Here is a 17,620-nt window from a genome sequence, read left to right as displayed (position 1 = left end):
AGATCTCAGATCAAGAATCTAAACTTTAACTTTAATAAGAAAAAGAAAAACAAACAAAAATTCCAATCCTAGAAGGAAGAAAACAATAATGATTATAGTCAAGATAAATAAAATAGAGATTTTAGAAAAACAATAGGAAAAAAACAAAACCACAAGTTTGCTCTTCATAAAGATCTAGAAAATTGAAAACCTTTCTTTAGTTAGAATAAATAAGAAAAAAAGATAAAATACTCAAATAACTAAAATCAGAAATCAGAGGAAAACTGCTGCCAGTTTTACAAAAATAGAAAGGATTGTAAGAAAGCACGATGAACAATCATATGCCAACAAATTGGATAACCTACATAAAGTTAATAAATTCCCAGAAATAACCTACCAACACTAAAACACAGAGAAACAGAAAATCTTAACTGATCTAATACCAGTAAGTTCATGAAATCAGTAATCAAAAATCACCCCAAAAAGAAAATCCCAGGACCAGATGAATTCATTAGTGAATTCTATCAATTCTATCATTTGAAGATTTGATACCAATTCTTCTCAATCTTTTCCTTTTAAAAAGGTGAAGAGGGAACGATTTTTAAGTTTTTCTATGAGGCCAGCATTACTGTGATATAAACCATGGGAAAAGACGGTACAAGACAAACTATATACCATACCACTAGGAAAACTGACGTTAGAACTACTCAACAAAATACTAGCCAATAGAATTCGACAGCATATTAAAAGGATCATACACTGTAACCAAGTGAAATTGATTCCCATAATATGAGGGTAATTCAATATATGAAAATAATCAATGTAATAAATTAATACACAACGTTAACATAATAAAATGAAAAGAAGGAATCATCTAACAATGCAGAAAAAGCATTTGACAAAATTCGATACCCCTTCAAGGGAAAAAAAACATCTAGGGAAGAATCTCAAAATAATAAAAACTATCTACAAAAAGTCCACAGCTAACATGATACTAGACATGGAGTGACTGAAACTTTTCTCACTAAGGTCAGGAATAAAACAAAGGTGGCTGCTCATGCAACAGTTACTCAACACAATATTGGAAGTCCTAGCCAGAGCAATTAGGCAAGAAAAAGAAATAAAAAACAGCCAATTTGGACAGGAAGAAGCAAAATTATCTCTGTTCAGATCATGGTCTTAAATATAGAAAACCCTTAAGATACTACAGACACACACACACACACACACACACACACACACACACACACACTGTTAGAACTAATAAATTCAGACAAGTTGTAGGATACAAAAATCAGTAACAAAAAAAATCAGTTGTCTTTCTAAACATGAACAACGAAAAATCAGAAAATAACATTAAAAAGAATAATTTACAATAGAGTTTAAAAGAATAAAGTGCTAAGAAATAAATTTAACTAAAGAGGTCAAAGACTTGTACACTGAAAACTATAAAACATTGCTGAAAGAAATTAAAGAAGATACAAATACAAACAACCGTGTTCATGGAATGCAAGACTGAAAATTGTTAAGATATCAATACTATCCAAAGCAGATCTACAGATTTAATGCAGTCCCCATGAAAATCCCAAAGGCAACTTTTAAAAAAGAGAAACAGAATATCCTATTATAAAGTTTGTACGGACAACAATATGGTCACCTAATGTTCGACAAAGCAGGAAAGAATATCCAATTGAAAAAAGGAAGTCTCTTCAACAAATGGTGTTGGGAAAACTGGAGAGCAACATGCAGAAGAATGACACTGAACCACTCTCTTACATCATACACAAAGATAAATTCAAAATGGATCAAAGACCTAAATGTGAGAACACAGGTAGCAACTTCTTTGACCTTGGCCAGAGCAACTTCTTACTAGACACGTCGTCAGAGGCAAAGGAAACACAAGCAAAAATGAACTATTGGGACTTCATCAAGATAATTCTGCACAGCAAAGGAAACAGTCAACAAAACTAAAAGGCAACCTATGGAATGGGAGAAGATATTTGCAAATGACATTATCTGATAAAGGGCTAGTATCCAAAATCTGTAAAGAACTTATCAAACTCAACACCCAAAAAACAAATAGCCTGATTAAGAAATGGGTAGAAGACATGAACATTTTTCCAAAGAAGATATTCAGATGGTTAACAAACACATGAAAAGATGCTCAACGTCATTCATCACCAGGCAAATACAAATCAAACCCACGAGATACCACCTCACACCTGTCAGAATGGCTAAAATTAACAACACAAGAAACAACGGGTGTTGGTAAGGATGCGGAAAGGTGAGGCTCTTACTGTTTGTGGGAATGCAAACTGGTGCAGCTGCTCTGGAGAACTGTACAGAGGTTCCTCAAAAAACTAAAAAAAGAACTACCCTATTATCCAGGAATTGCATCATTAGATATTTACCCAAAGGATACAAAAATACAGATTTGAAAGGGCACATGCACCCTGTTTATAGCAGCACTTACCAAAAATAGCCAAACTATGGAGAAAGCCCAAATGTCCATCAACTGATAAACAGATAAGTTGTGGCGCGCGCGCGCGCACACACACACACACACACACACACACACACACACACTGGAATATTAGCCATAAAAAAGAATGAAATCTTGCCATTTGCAGCACTGTGGATGGAACTAGAATGTATTATGCTAAGTGAAATAAGTCAATCAGAGACAAATGCCATTTAATTTCACTTATATGTGGAATTTAAGAAACAAAATAGATGAACATAAAGGAAGGGGGAAAAAAAGAGAGAAGGAAACAAACCACAAGACACTCTCATCAATAAAGAACAAACCGTGGGTTCATGGGAGGAGGACAGTGGGGGATTGACCAGATGGGTGGTGAGTACTAAGGAGGGCACTTGTTGGGGTGAGCACTGGGTGTTGTATGTAAGTGATGAATCACTGACTTCTGCTCCTGAAACCAGTATTGCACTGTATGTTAATTAACTAAAATTAAAATAAAAAAATTAGGGGCACCTGGGTGGCTCAGTGGGTTAAGCGTCCAACTTCAGCTCAGGTCATAATCTCGTGGTTCATGGGTTCAAGCCCTGCGTCAAGCTTGGTGCCGACAGCTCAGAGCCTGAAGCCTGTTTCAGATTCTGTGTCCCCCCCCTCTCTGCCCCTCCCCTGCTCTCTCTCAAAAATAAACAAACATTAAAAACAATTTTAAAAAATTAAACCCATAAAATAAAATAATTTTTATTAAAAAATAAAAAAATAAAGTTGAAAGAATTTGTATGGATCTCCTGGGACTCTCAAGATCCACAACGATTTTGAAAAAGAACAAAGCTGAAGTCTCGCACTACCTTATTTTAAAACTTACTACCTGAAGAATTCAAGAGTGAAGAGACACATTAGTAAGATGCCAGAATAGGAGGTTGTCTACTCCTGTCACCCCTCACTAACAATAATTTGGCAGAGTACAAAAGTGCCTCTATAGGAGTTTTGGGCTCCAGTAGGAAATTGTAAAACCAGGGACCTACCAGGAGACACGCCAGTCCATGTGGCCAGAGGTAAACACACTATATAAAGATTAAGGGGTCAACTCATTAAGAGGATATAACAATTTTAAGTATATATGTGCCTAACGATAGGGACATCTAATCATACAAAGCAAGTATTACCAAGAGTGAAAGAAGAAACAGACAGCAATATAATAGAAGTGTACTTCTTTTTATTTATTTTTATTTTTTTAATGTTTATTTATTTTTGAGAGAGACGGAGACAAAATGTGAGTGGAACAGGGGCAGAGCGAGAGGGAGACACAGAATCCGAAGCAGGCTCTAGGCACTGAGCTGTCAGCACAGAGCCTGATGAGGGGCTTGAGCCCATGACCTGTGAGATCATGACTTGAGCTGAAGTTGGATGCTCAACTGACTGAGCCACCCAGGCGCTGCAGTAGGGTACTTCTATACCACACTTACATCTGTGGATAGATCATCTAGAAAATCAATGAGGATACACTGGACTTGAATAACACTATAGAGCAAATGGACCTAACAGACATATACAGGAAATATGCCACCCAACAGTCGCAGAATGCACCTTCTCAAGTGCACATGGAACACTCTCCAGGACAGATAATGTGTTAGATTATGAAACAAGTCTTAACTTTAAGAAGACTGAATTCATATCAAGTATTTTTTTTCCAACCACAATGGTATGAATCTAGAAATCAATTACAGGAAGAATGCTGGAAAGTCACAAATATATGGAAATTGAACACACTCTTGAACAACCAATGGGTCAAAGAAGAAATAAAAAGGAAAATCAAAAATTATCTTGGGACAAACAGATCGGAAAAACAGTATACTGAAACCTATGTAATGTAGCAAAAACAATTCTAAGGAAGAGTTTATGGTGATAAAAGCCTATTTCACAAAAAAAGAAAGATATACAATTAACAATCAAACTTTACATATCAAAGAACTAGAAAAAAAATAAAAAGCTAAATCCAAAATTAGCAGAATAATACAATTTAGAGTAGAAATATATCAACTAGGGACTAGAAAAACAATGAAAAAAATCAGTAAAACCAGGAGTGATTTTTTAAAATGATAAACAAAACCGACAAATCTTTAGCTAGATTAACCAAGAAAAAACAAGGACTCATACAAATAAAATTATAAATGAAGGAGAAGACATTACAACTGATACCACAGAAATAAAAGAATCACAGGAGACAAGTGTTAGCAATTAAAAACCAACAAATTGGATGACCTAGAAGAAACGGATAAATTCCTAGAATCATACAACCTAACAAAAGTGAATTATGAGAGGGGCTCCTGGGTGGCGCAGTCGGTTAAGCGTCCGACTTCAACCAGGTCATGATCTCGCGGTCCATGAGTTCAAGCCCCGCGTCGGGCTCTGGGCTGATGGCTCAGAGCCTGGAGCCTGTTTCTGATTCTGTGTCTCCCTCTCTCTCTGCCCCTCCCCCGTTCATGCTCTGTCTCTCTCTGTCCCAAAAATAAATAAACGTTGAAAAAAAAAAGTGAATTATGAGAAAGAAAATTTCAATATGCCAATAATGAGTAAAAAGATTGAAGCAATAATCAAAGTCCTCCCAACAAAGAAACATGTAAGACTAGATGGCTTCACTAGTGCATTCTACCAAACATTTAAAGAAAAATAATGCCAGCTGTTCTCAAACTCTTCCAAAAAACAAGACTCCCAAACTCATTTTATGAGGTCAGAATTACCCTCACACCAAAACCAAATAAGGACACTCCCAGAAAAGAAAGTTACAAACATGACAAACATAGATGTGAACATCCTCAACAAAATACTAGCAAACTGAATTCAAAGGCATTATTAAAAGGAGCATACACCACCATCAAGGGGGAATTTATCCCTGGGATGCAAGGATGGTTCAACATATGCAAATCAATAAATGCAAGACACTGCCTTAATAGAATGAAAGATCAAACTCATACAAGCACCTCAACAGAGACAGAAAAAGCATTTGACAAAATTCAACATCCTTTCAAGATAAATGGCTCAATGAAGTAGGTGTAGAAGGAAAGTACCTCAACTTAATAAAGGCCATATTTGGCAAGCCATAACTAGTATCATACTTGATGGTGAAAAGCTGAATGATTTTCCTTTAAGATTAGGTACAAAGACAAGGTTGCCTACTTCTATTCAAGGTAGTACTGGAAGTCTTACCCAAAGCAGTAATTCAGGTAAAAGAAATAAAGGGCATCCAAATCCAAAAGGAAAAAGTAAAACTGTTTGCAGATTATGTGATCTTAAATATAAATTCTACCAAAAAATCCACCAAAAACCTGTTAAAATGGATAAATGAATTTAATACAGTTGCAGGACACAAAATCAACATTCAAGTATCAGTTGCATTCCTATAGATATCAACTAACTACCAGAAAGAGACTTAAGAAAATAATACTATTTACAATAGCATCAAAATTTTAAAAAAATACTTAGGAAGAAATCTAACCTTGATGATGAAACATCTGTACACTGAAAACTATTAGACTTTGATGAAAGAAACTGAAGATACAAATAAGTGAGAAGATACTCCGTTCATGGATTGCAAGAATTAATATTAAAACTCATACTACCTCAGGCAATCCACAGATTTAGTATTTGTTACTAAAAAGCCACAATAATCAAAACAGTGTAATGACAAAAAGACATGCATATATAGATCAATGGAAGAGAGAGACCAGAAATAAATCCTCACATATAAAGTGAAATGGTTTTTGACAAGGGTACCAAAACATTGTGTCAAGAGGAAAGTCTTTTCAATGAACACACTAGGAAATGTGAAGAATGAAGTTGGACTCTTACCTTACACCATATTAAAAAAATTAATAGAGCAAAGACCTACACATTAAGAGCTAAAACTATAAAACTCTTTTGAAGAAAACATAGAAAAGATTCATGACGTTAGATTTAGTAATGATTTCTTGAATATGCCAAAAGCACAGGTAACAAAAGAAAAAAAAGATATGTGAAAGATTCTATCAACAGAAAAATAGACAGGCAAGCCACAGAATGGGGAAAATATCTGGAAATCATACATCCATCAAGAGAGTAATGTCCTGACTATACAAAGAAATTCCACAATTCAACAACAAAACAAACCACTTGGTTAAAAATGGGCAAAAACCTGAGTGCAGAGTTTTCCAAAGAAGATACTCAAATGGCAAGAAGTACAAGAAAATGTGTCCAACATCACAAATTGTGAGGATTACCATGGCTATTATCAAAATAACAGGTAACAAGTATTAGGGAGGATGTGCAAAAAACCACAACCCTTGTACACTGCTAGAAGGGATGTAAAATGGTGCAGCTGCTACAGAAAATGGTATAATAGTTCGTCAATAAACTAAAAGTTGAATTACCCTATGATGCAGAAGTTCTACCTCTGGGTATATACTCAGAAGAGTTGAAAGCAGGATCCTGAAGAAATATCCGTACACCCATGTTAACAGCACCAGTATCCACAATATCCAAAAGGTGGATGCAATTCAAGTGCCCACTGACAGATGTAGACAAGATCTGGTATATACATACGATGGAGTATCATTCAGGCTTAAAAAACGAAGGAGATTCTCACACGTGCTGTAGCACTGATAAAACCCGAAGACATTTTGCTAAGTGAAAGAAGTCAGTCACAAGGGGACAAACATTACATAATTCCATTTGTATGATGTGGCTACTGTAGTCAAATTGGTAGAGACAGAAAGCAGAACAGTCTTTGCCAGGGTATGGCAGTGGGGTAGATTGAGGAGTTAGCATTTAATGGCTATGGAGTTTCAGTTTGGGAAGATGAAGAAAGTTCTGGAGATGAATGGTGGTAAATGGTTGCACAGTACTGTGAGTGTATTTAATGCCACTAAAAAGGCACTTTGAAAAATAATTAAAATGGTAAATTTTATATTATTTATACTTTATCTTAATAAAAAATTAAAAGTTACCAACAAGCATCAATAATAAACCACTTCGTAATTACCCAATCATGTTTTCTTGAACTCATCAGTCACAGGGTAGCTTCTGGATGCTTCTTGACAAGTCTTGCTTGGTAACTAGACACCGCCTTTTGGAATATGGGATGCTTCCAGCTGAGAGCCTGCAGCCCAGGTAAACTGAGTTGGAGAATTTCATATCAACATCCTGGCATAAGCCTGCAACCCAACCTTTCCATTTTCTTTTTTTCTCTTCCTTCAAGAAGTTAGAATTTAGAAACACATTTCCTCTATTTCTTTACTTCAAAATACCTGGCCAAAACCATGAATGAATACATTTTAATATCAAGCTATACATAAATGAAACTGAATGAAGTACAACCATCCAAATCAGTATGTATGAATGTTAGGTACATCACATTGACTCAAAAAAAGCCATGTCACAAAAGCAGGACACATGACCATTCTAATTTCAAAGTAAGTAGAACCATACAATTATTGTTTATAGATTCATAATTACTATTTTTTAAAAGGCAAATCACTGATACACACTTGTGCACACACGCACACAAACACACACGCAATTCTGAATAGCTGCTGTCTCTGGGAGGCAGGAGATAGATAGGGCAAGAGTATCCCAGTGGATACACTCTCACTCTTTCATGGCCAATACCGTTACCGTTAAGCGAGGTAGTGGGTTCACAGATCACATCCTATTGTGCTCCACAACCTGCATATTTGTCATATGGTCTCTACACGTACAACATTTTCGTGTTTCAGAAGCAAGAGTCTCAACTACAAGTCTGGTGAACGGGCATGGAAAGGAGGAGACTGTACGAAGGAATTCTCCCTTGCTTCTTCCTCAGAACTTGGTTTGTCCGTAACAAGTCAGGGGGACCCGGGGCCAGTGTGCCACATCTGGGCCCCTAAAACTAAACATGAGCCTGTTTTCCTCAGGTTGGGAGCTTTTTGAGACGGTGCAGAGGCCGCTTTCCAAAGAAACGGGGCTTCCCAAACTCCACTCCTACCAGGGGGAAATCATTTGCTTTGCTCTGTAAATGCTTATCTGCAGCTTCCTGCCTGTGATCATCCCCATAATCTAGAAGTTGCACATTTTCATTTTCTGTGCCTCCACCCCACAACTGGTTTGAGCTGCGTCCTTCCTTCCACCTTCTGGAAAGTAGCAAAGGCCATCTCAATCTTTTGAACTTCAAGACCGGTAAGATATTTTAGTCACTGGAAGACCCCAAGCGCTGACAGTCTTTCCTATACCTAACAGGTTTCCTCAAGTCATTTTTCTAATGTCAGAGATGAGTTTTGAAATTGATTACATCATCTACTTATAATTTTTTAAACTGCTGTTCTGTTTCTGTAAATATTTTTTCAATTAGTTTCTATACATGGCAAGTTATAAATTGGTTTCATTTATTATTACTAATACACATTTTTCTTTTAGAGAGAAATGTTTATAAATCAAATTACAAGCTGCTTTAAATAAAAATAGATTAATGTAGTTGGGCTCCACATATTTTAAAGATTATAAAGAAACTGCTGGTAAGGCTTAGTCGAGAATCCTGGACTTTACCCAAATCCTTAGTTCTGGCAACAGAACTCCCATTTTTACCCATTTCCAGCCCACAGAAATCTCAGGATGGTTGCTGTGGCCCTGAGCTTGCGTCTGTGAAGACCAGAGAAGCAGGTCTCTGAGGACGGTCTGCCACCACTGTGGTTGTCCAGGGAGAGTTGAGTCACGAGGGTATGAGATCTGGGGTGTCCTGGACGGGAAGGGCCCAAGGAGTGGAGCCATGAGCCCCACCGAGCACTGTAGGGACACCTCCAGCTCCGACTCCCACCCCTCCTTCAGAACTCTCACTTTCTCTTCAAGTTCCGGTCATCTCCATATTCCTGCCTGTTTTTCCCCTAACTTTACCCGTATCATCTCTTAGGAGGCACGAATTATGTAAGACAGAAGGGAATCGACACTGCTTTGTTTCCACCCTGTGCCCTTTAACCCTTGCAACAAACATGGGCGACAGTTCGCAAAGAAGGGAGTGGAGACTCAGGGCGAGGAGGTTGCTGGTCTAGTAAGTAGCTGAGTCGGGACTGCACCCAGGTCTACAGGTTTACACGGATCCACTTAACTCCTGGTTATCTACTGGGGTTATGGGACCCAGGGAAGGCTGACAGCGCTCTCTGGAAGGGCTCAATTGTTTGGTAAGTCAAAAAGCATCCTTGTATCAGCTCTACACTACATCAGAGGTTTCGTGGAGCCAGACACACACACGTGTGAGAAGTAGGCCAACCCAGGCAAATACTCAGGCAAATGACAGGTCCTGGAGAACTTACGGGAGAGCCGTCTGAAGTCTGCAACACAGAACAGCTATAGTTTTGAGTGTCTGATCTGCAATCAAGATTTTCCTTCACTCAGTAGGGTTGTAAGGCTTTCCTGTGTGTGTGATCCCTGAGGTAAGTTCTACCACATTCATTCCATTCAGTGTTCCTCTTACCGTGACAGTCCCCTGATGTTTTCTGAAGTCCGACTTATGGCTGAAAGCTTCCCCGCATTCATCACATTAATACATTCCTCCCCTGTAGGAGCTTCCTGATGTCCTGTGAGGACTGATCTAGAGGTGAAGGCTCAGCCATGCTCTCTACAGTCATAGGGTTCCTCCCCTGGGTGAGTTCTCTGCAACAATCGTAAGCCAGATTTCTCGCTGAAAGCTTTCTCACCTTCATCATATTTAGAGAGTTTCTCCCTTTTATGACCCTCCTGATGTCCTCTGAGGATTGATTTGTAGGTGAAGGCTCTGTCACACTCATTACACTTATATGGTCTTTCCCCCGTGTGAGTTCTCCGGTGTAACTGTAAGCCAGATTTCTCGCTAAACGCTTTCCCACACTCATCCCATTCATTCGGCTTCTCCCCTGCGTGAGTTGTCCGGTGTTTTCTTAGGCCTGACTTCTGACTGCACGCCTTCCCACATGTATTACATTTGTACGGCTTCTCCCCTGTGTGAGTTCTCTGATGCATTCCTAGGCTTGACTTCGGTTGAAGGCCTTCCCACACTCCTTACATGCATAGGGCTTCTTCCCTGTGTGAGTTGTCTGATGTGTTCTGAGGGGTGAATTCTGGGTGAAGGTTTTCTGACATTCATTACATTCATAAGGCTTCTCCCCTTTGTGAATTGTCTGATGGGTTTTGAGAGTTGACTTCTGCACCAAAGGTTTTCCACATTCACTGCACTCATAGGGTTTCTCCCCTGTGTGAGTTCTCTGATGGACTCTCAGGTCTGACTTCCAGCTGAAAGTTTTCCCACATTCCATACATTCGTACGGTCTCTCCCCTGTGAGTTCTCTGCTGTTTCCATAGGCTTGACTTGTGGCTGAAATCTTTCCCACATTCACTACACCTGTCAGGTTTCTCCCCTGTGTGAATTCTCCGGTGCATGAGGAGGTACGATTTCTTACAGAAGCATTTCCCACATCCGCAACACTCATAGGGTTTCAACCTTATGCGAGTCCTCTGACGTACCCTGAAGGCTGACTGGGGGCAGAGGGCTCCCCTATGTTTATTATAATCACAGAATTTCCCTGGTGTGTAAGCTGAATTATGGCTGAAGTTTCGTCCACATTCAAAGGGGGTCACCTCCGCCTAATTTCTCTGGTTTGTTCTTCTTGTGTGTGACCCCTGGTCGAAACTTTCCCCTCCTGTGTCAGTTCTCTGAAAATGAGTAAATAAAACTTGCCACAAATGTCTGTCTTGGATTTGTTGGCTCTTCTCTAAGAGGTTATCATCTTGGCAGTCTTCTAAAAATGAGAAAATTAAAAATATGAATCTTATGAATCTTAAGACACATTTCTTACAGGGAGGGAGCCCATATACATAGAGTCTGTTACATATTTGACTCTTTGGTTCTAGTCCGGTCACACAAGATTAAGTAATTTGAAGTATATATTTCCTATACTGCTTTCATTTGAAAATAAATTGGCTGGAGTGGGGAAAAAAAGGAAAACAAACTGGCAATGAATATATATGTACATATGACATTTAAAAAATGTGATTTTCAAAACTACATGGAAGAGAAGTACAGGAAAGGAACAATGAACACACGAGAATAGTTGAGTTTGGGAACTTGACAAATCAGAGAATAAGATCAATTCAGCAAAGATTATGGACAGTAAGTGTGGACGAGGAGTATTAGTGGGTAAGGCTTTCAAGGTATACATAAGAGACAGGGTTAGGGTCAGGGATCCTGTATTCTACTGCCAAATACAGATTATGGGGCAGGAAACTCGTTAGTCTCCATGCTTCTATTTGGAGCTTTCTTTTCTTTTTTCCCTGAGTTTATACATTAACACCAAAATACACAAATAATAGCATAATTTCCTTCCAATAATAATAATAGAAAAAACAGGTCTCTACTCCAAACTCAAACTCTCCTGGCTGTTTTTCACAGGAAGACAAAGACACAAGGAAGGAGAAGTATCCAACTACTGAGAAGAAAAGCCATCTCTCAGCCTGGGGTGAATTTCCTGCCCTACGTTGGCTCTGGTGCCTTGGTACATGATGTTAAGGTTGTTCTATAACAATACTCTCCTGATCATCAGATTGTAAGTTTTCTTTCAATGTGCTTACTCTCTTGAAACAAACCCATCCAAGAGTAATCCGTCAGTCAGCATCCCATCAATGTTTCAACATACATGGTTTCTACTGGTTTCTAGAACCTTAAGGATTATGTTTCACCTTGTTTTTAGACTTTAGACATCCTTTATGTTCATTTATCATAAAAGACTTTACTTTTATCCCTGGTATGCTTGACTGCTATTACTCAGTTGCTACCCACAACAATTCCAGCAACAGTTTCAGGCCTGTACTGAAATTTAAGATGGTCCTAAAACCACTGCCTCAGGTTCCATCAGACAAGAGTCAGGAGACGTTCTGGAAAACAAAGTTTTGCACCAATTCAGGAACATTAGCTGTTCAAGCCAGTATTATGGAAGTCCACGGTATTTTCTGCAGGTCGTCTGGCTAGGCTGTTTGATCCCCCTTACATGAATTCATTCCAGCAAAAATCTTGCCCCACATTATTTCTCTAAGTTACCATGCATTCCTTTTTTAGCTCAAACTCTACATATCCTTCAGGAAAAGACTCTTCTCAAGTTAAAAAACAAAAAACAAACAACCCTTCATATCGCTCCATGAATTTAAACACCATTTACTTTAAATCTGAAAGCAATTAAGTCTACACCACTCACTTGAACAACAGATACGTGAAGAGCAGTTACATATATTGAGACACAATTTTTTAAAGTAAATTATCATCACTGCAATCACAATGCAGCTTAAAATTGATGACACCTGTCCATTTCCTCTCTTAGGCATATCTAAAATAATATTTTATCTTTTAACGGATGGTATTTTAAATGCTATGAAATCCATTTTGTGCAGCTATGCTGTGCTTTATCCAAAACAAAACCTTGATTCTCTGATTTTCCTTGCACTCCTCTGTGATACAGAGAGGGTCCTTGAAATACCGTGTGCCTGGAGCTCCCTAGACCTCTCTGTGACCCATCGGCTCAGACGTAATGCCAATGTATACCTGATGATTCACAAGTCACAGGAATGTGGCTAGGGCATGTGCATTCAATACGAAGTACCTTTCCCCTAAACAGCTTTAGTGTCAATCAAATGTAATTACGAAATATATTACATTCCAGAATAGGGAAGAGTAAGAGAAAATATTTTTTTGGTAGAATACAACACACACACACACACAGTATGTATTTATGTTTAGTTTTCACTATATCAAAATATTATGACTATAATTTCTATGTGTAGATTTTTGGGATGTGCTTCTTCATGCCAGGTTTCTTAGTTCCAACCCCATTACACACTACAGCTATATAATGGCCCATTGTTTGAATATATCTTTCAGTGGACTCCTAAATATGGAAGTTATTTCTAGATCTGCACTTATACATTCAAACTTTTCCCAGTAATTGTGCCAATTTACACCACTGCCTGCCTTGTGGACGTTTCTCTTGCCTCATCTCTTAATCATTCGTGGCACTAGTGGGATGAGTCCAAAATCATGGTACTGTGGTCTGAATTCACATTCCTGAGATTGCCATTAATGTTACATATTTTTCATGTTTATTAGTCATTTTTACGCCCTCTTTGTCCTTTCTTTCTAATGAATTGACTTTATATTCGCAATTCTCGGAAGTTCAATAATATAAGCCTATTTGAATGCCAAATTACATACCAGGGGATGAGCCAGTGAGCACGACAATAAAAAAAATACTGCTTCTCAGAAAGCATATGTTCCAGAAGAAAAAGATAGACAGTAAACAAAACACAATGCATACTTGATATATGGCATGTTAGGTAATGAAGGCTTTGAAGGGGAAAGGGGGGTGCAGAGATAGACTGCCTGAGTTCAGCAGTCATGGGCAGCCATACTGAAGAGACACTTGAGACCTGGATTCTTTATTTATTGAAGCAAACCTTCTGTGATGAATACTTGTAGCGAGTATTATCTACCATTGTTTATCTCGTAACTGTCAAGCTCTCTGAAACCATGAAATTCTTCTGGGCACTTTAACAAAATGACAGGGAGTGGAGTCACCATCCACACTGAGGAACTGAGAGCCTGACCACAGCGGGGAAAACCAATGCATTCTTTCCAGAGCACAACTCTCTTCATGCTTCCGCGTCACATGACTCACAAAATTCACAGCAATACCTTCCTGATTTTTCTTTAGAGTCTTACGGACTGTGCATACAACCCTACAGACATACAATTTAATTTTACCAGCTGCTTTATAAAAACTGAATCATATACCTTGCTATAATCATTTTCGTCTTATTCTTTTGTTCAATATTGTGTGCCAGATTCACCTATGGTTTTGCTATGGTTATATTAGTACGTTATCTGTGATGTATAACACTCCATAAAATAAGTGTGATTCATTTCTGTGCTCATCTGTTGATGGGCATGTGGCTTGTTACTTCATTTGCAAAAGCAATTCATCAGTTCACACTTCCATGACCAGTGGATGCAGATCTCTACTGCCCCCCGCCTCCGACTTCATACTGTCAGTGTTCTTATTTTCTGCCAATTTCTTTTTATCTAAAAAAAAGTTTTTTAATGTTTTTATTTATTTTTGAGACAGAGAGAGACAGAGCATGAGCAAGGGAGGGGCAGAGAGAGAGGGAGATACAGAATCTGAAGCAGGCTCCAGGCTCTGAGCTGTCAGCACAGAGCCCAACGCGGGGCTCAAATCCACGAACTATGAGATCATGACCTGAGCCAAAGTTGGACTCTTAACTGAATGAACCACCCAGGCACCCCAAAAACAGTGTTGAAGAGTAAAAATAAAATACTATTTTTCTTTCCATTTATGTGCATTACTTTTTGAAAATGCTACTAGGGTTTAGAGCTAACTACTTTATAAACAGAACTTTTGGTATTTCTTTTAACATAGAGTTACTGTGGTAAAATTATGGAGACACAAAGGGCAGAGGGAACCAAGAAATAATGCCAGAAGTATTTGGCAGAAGACCTTACATGCCACATATGGGGTAGATACTGATGAGGAGTTAATCAAATATCTGTTTCCACACTCAAGCTCTCCATTGCCCACTTCTGCCTAAAGGCTTGGAAAATCTTGGTTTTTTTAATTTTTTTTTTTAATGGCTTGGAAAATCTTAAGGTAGCTAATGTGACATAATTATAGCCAATTAAAAAAAAGCCTTTTTTAATGTTTATTTATATTTGAGAGAGAAAAAGAGCATGAGCAGGGGAGGGGCAGAGAGAGGGGGAGACACAGAATTGGAGGCAGGCTCCAGGCTCTGAGCTGTCAGTACAGAGCCCGACGCAGGGCTCGAACTCACAGACTGTGAGATCATGACCTGAGCTGAAGTCAGGTGCTTAATAACTGAGCCACCCAGGCGCCCCTTTAAAAAAAATTTTTTTTTTAATGTTTTTATTTATTTTTGAGACAGAGAGAGACAGAGCATGAGCAGGGGAGGGGCAGAGAGGGAGACACAGAATCTGCCAATTTCTTAAATGTATGTTGGCAACATGATACTGTTTCCATATTTTTCTCAAAACTAATCAGATTAAATAATTCCTCCCATATTTACTAAGTAATTGGATTTCCTTTCTGGGGAAGATTCTGATTAAGTCTTTTGCGCATTTTTTTTTATTAAGCTACCTGTCTTTTTCCTCAGACTTGTAGAAGCGCTTTATAGATTCTAGATACTAGGTTTATCTTAGTTGCGTGCATCACAAATAGATTCTGCTATTCTGTGGCTTGTCTTCTCATAGTTTTTACATAATCTTTTAACATCCAGATATTGTGACTTTTAACGTAGTCAAATTTATCACATTTTTCCTACATGGTTAAGTGTTTTTTGGTCTTAAGTCTTTCCCCACCCACAGTGATAAAGATTTTCTATACTATTTTCTAAAGTATTTTATTTCACCTAATACAATTCCACCCCAAGTTGATTTTTGCTATATGTGCAAAGTACAGGTAAAAGAAATCAATTGTTTAAAACGTGTTTATTCCTGGGCTACTTCAATGATTTGTTTAATTATAGTTACATATTGACAGGAGCTTCGCTCAGTAGCAGCTAGAGAAAAGTCCCACAACATTGTTTCTCAAAGATGTTTTAAATTATTATTGGGCCTTTGTTATTTCCATATAAATTTTATTTTTACTTATGTATGCATGTACACATTTAATTTCCATAAAAATTTTAGAACCAGCTTGCCAAGTTTCACAAAAACCAAAACCAAATGAGTTCACTTGGTATTACAATGCATCTTTACATATATTAAGAGTATTAAGAGCTTTAATATCTCTCCAATTAAAGACTATTCAACATTTCTCCCAGTTTTTCTAAGTTTCCATCTACCTATCCTATGTATATTTCCAAATGTTCACCTACTCTATTACTAGAGACGTGTGCATAGTTATTTCTTAGAAATGACTGTCTCTTTGAGAACCACCATCTGGCTAGTTATTATTTACACGCCTGTAGTTTTCCAACTCACTGATTTCTACTTTAATCTTCACTAAATTATTTCTTCCACTTTGCTTAGTCTTTTTTAAACTTTGTTTTTTAAAGTAAGTAGGTAAAAATACAAATTTCCCTGTAAGCCCAGAGGTTCTGATATCATGCTTTTTATTATTACAGTTTTCTGGATATACTACAATTTTAACTTCCAGAGACAGGTTTCAATGTCCTTGCATTGTTTATAGTTTCTAGGTTTGTTGAACTCTGATTTTTCTATTGTTTTGAAATTTAACGATATTTCCTTTTCACCTGAGTTCTTTCGTATTTTGTGATTCTTCCACTGACAGTGAAAGGGTTTACTCTTTGTTTTCAGAGTGTGAAACACATTTACAATTGTATCTTAGTTTCTTTTCATAAAATGTGTTATTTCTGTGTTCCGTAGCCTCAGGTGTTTTCCAGTGGATCTGTTATGAAACCTGAGGATACACTGTGGTTACAGTATCTAATGTGCTTCCGTATCACTTTATATCTCCTGCAGTATTTTTTTTTTTAGTGAACCTTGATAATTTATTTAGAACACAGATATTAAAACTTTCATATGCCCGTCTTTACTGTCTTCTTTAATATGATAAAAGTACCTTCTTTCTCATTTCACGGTTTTTAACCTGAATTCAATCTTGATTAAAATTCAGATAAATGATCCCAGCATATACTTTGTTTTGGCACAGTGATTAACCATTTTTCAATATCAAACTTTCCAAATTATCCTTCAGGTCTATCTCTGATAATATCTGATAATATATTCTCACAGTCGTTGGCTTTAACCCATTTTCATTAGTTGCTATGGCAGCTAGTTTTCTATTATTTCATGTTGTACTGCGTGCTTAACAAAGCTTTATAAAAAATGTATTCAGTAATAGGCATGTTTATTTTGTTAAGTGAATTTTTCTTCTAACAGGCAAGAAGGGTATATTGGCCCCTCACGGTTATCTTTATAATCTTATGTAATTCCTTAATCATCTACCTCTTAAGACAAGATCTAGTAATTCCCTAACACATAATCAATTTCTTCTCTCTTCCCATTCATTAACCCCCAGTTTTATATGCTTTTCTAATATTTCTTAGTTTTTATCCCTTTTTTTTACTGTTCCATATAACTCTATTACTTGA

At 37.6% G+C, this 17,620-nt stretch overlaps 1 long non-coding RNA gene across 1 annotated transcript in view; it reads right to left on the bottom strand.

Moving 5' to 3' along the window:
* Positions 1-7,376: 7,376 nt before the first annotated feature.
* The window catches only part of LOC122474980, a 40,316-nt gene continuing 30,072 nt past the window's right edge, over positions 7,377-17,620 (bottom strand). Inside the window, exon 3 of the long non-coding RNA XR_006295058.1 lies at positions 7,377-11,229. This is a non-coding gene — a long non-coding RNA (uncharacterized LOC122474980). The remainder of the gene's footprint in view (positions 11,230-17,620) is intronic.

The sequence above is a fragment of the Prionailurus bengalensis genome, chromosome D4 (assembly GCF_016509475.1).
Source record: "Prionailurus bengalensis isolate Pbe53 chromosome D4, Fcat_Pben_1.1_paternal_pri, whole genome shotgun sequence".
NCBI classification, from domain to species: Eukaryota; Metazoa; Chordata; class Mammalia; order Carnivora; family Felidae; genus Prionailurus; species Prionailurus bengalensis.
Note: the sequence above shows the minus strand (reverse complement) of the source record. Positions and strands in the feature narration are given on the sequence as shown.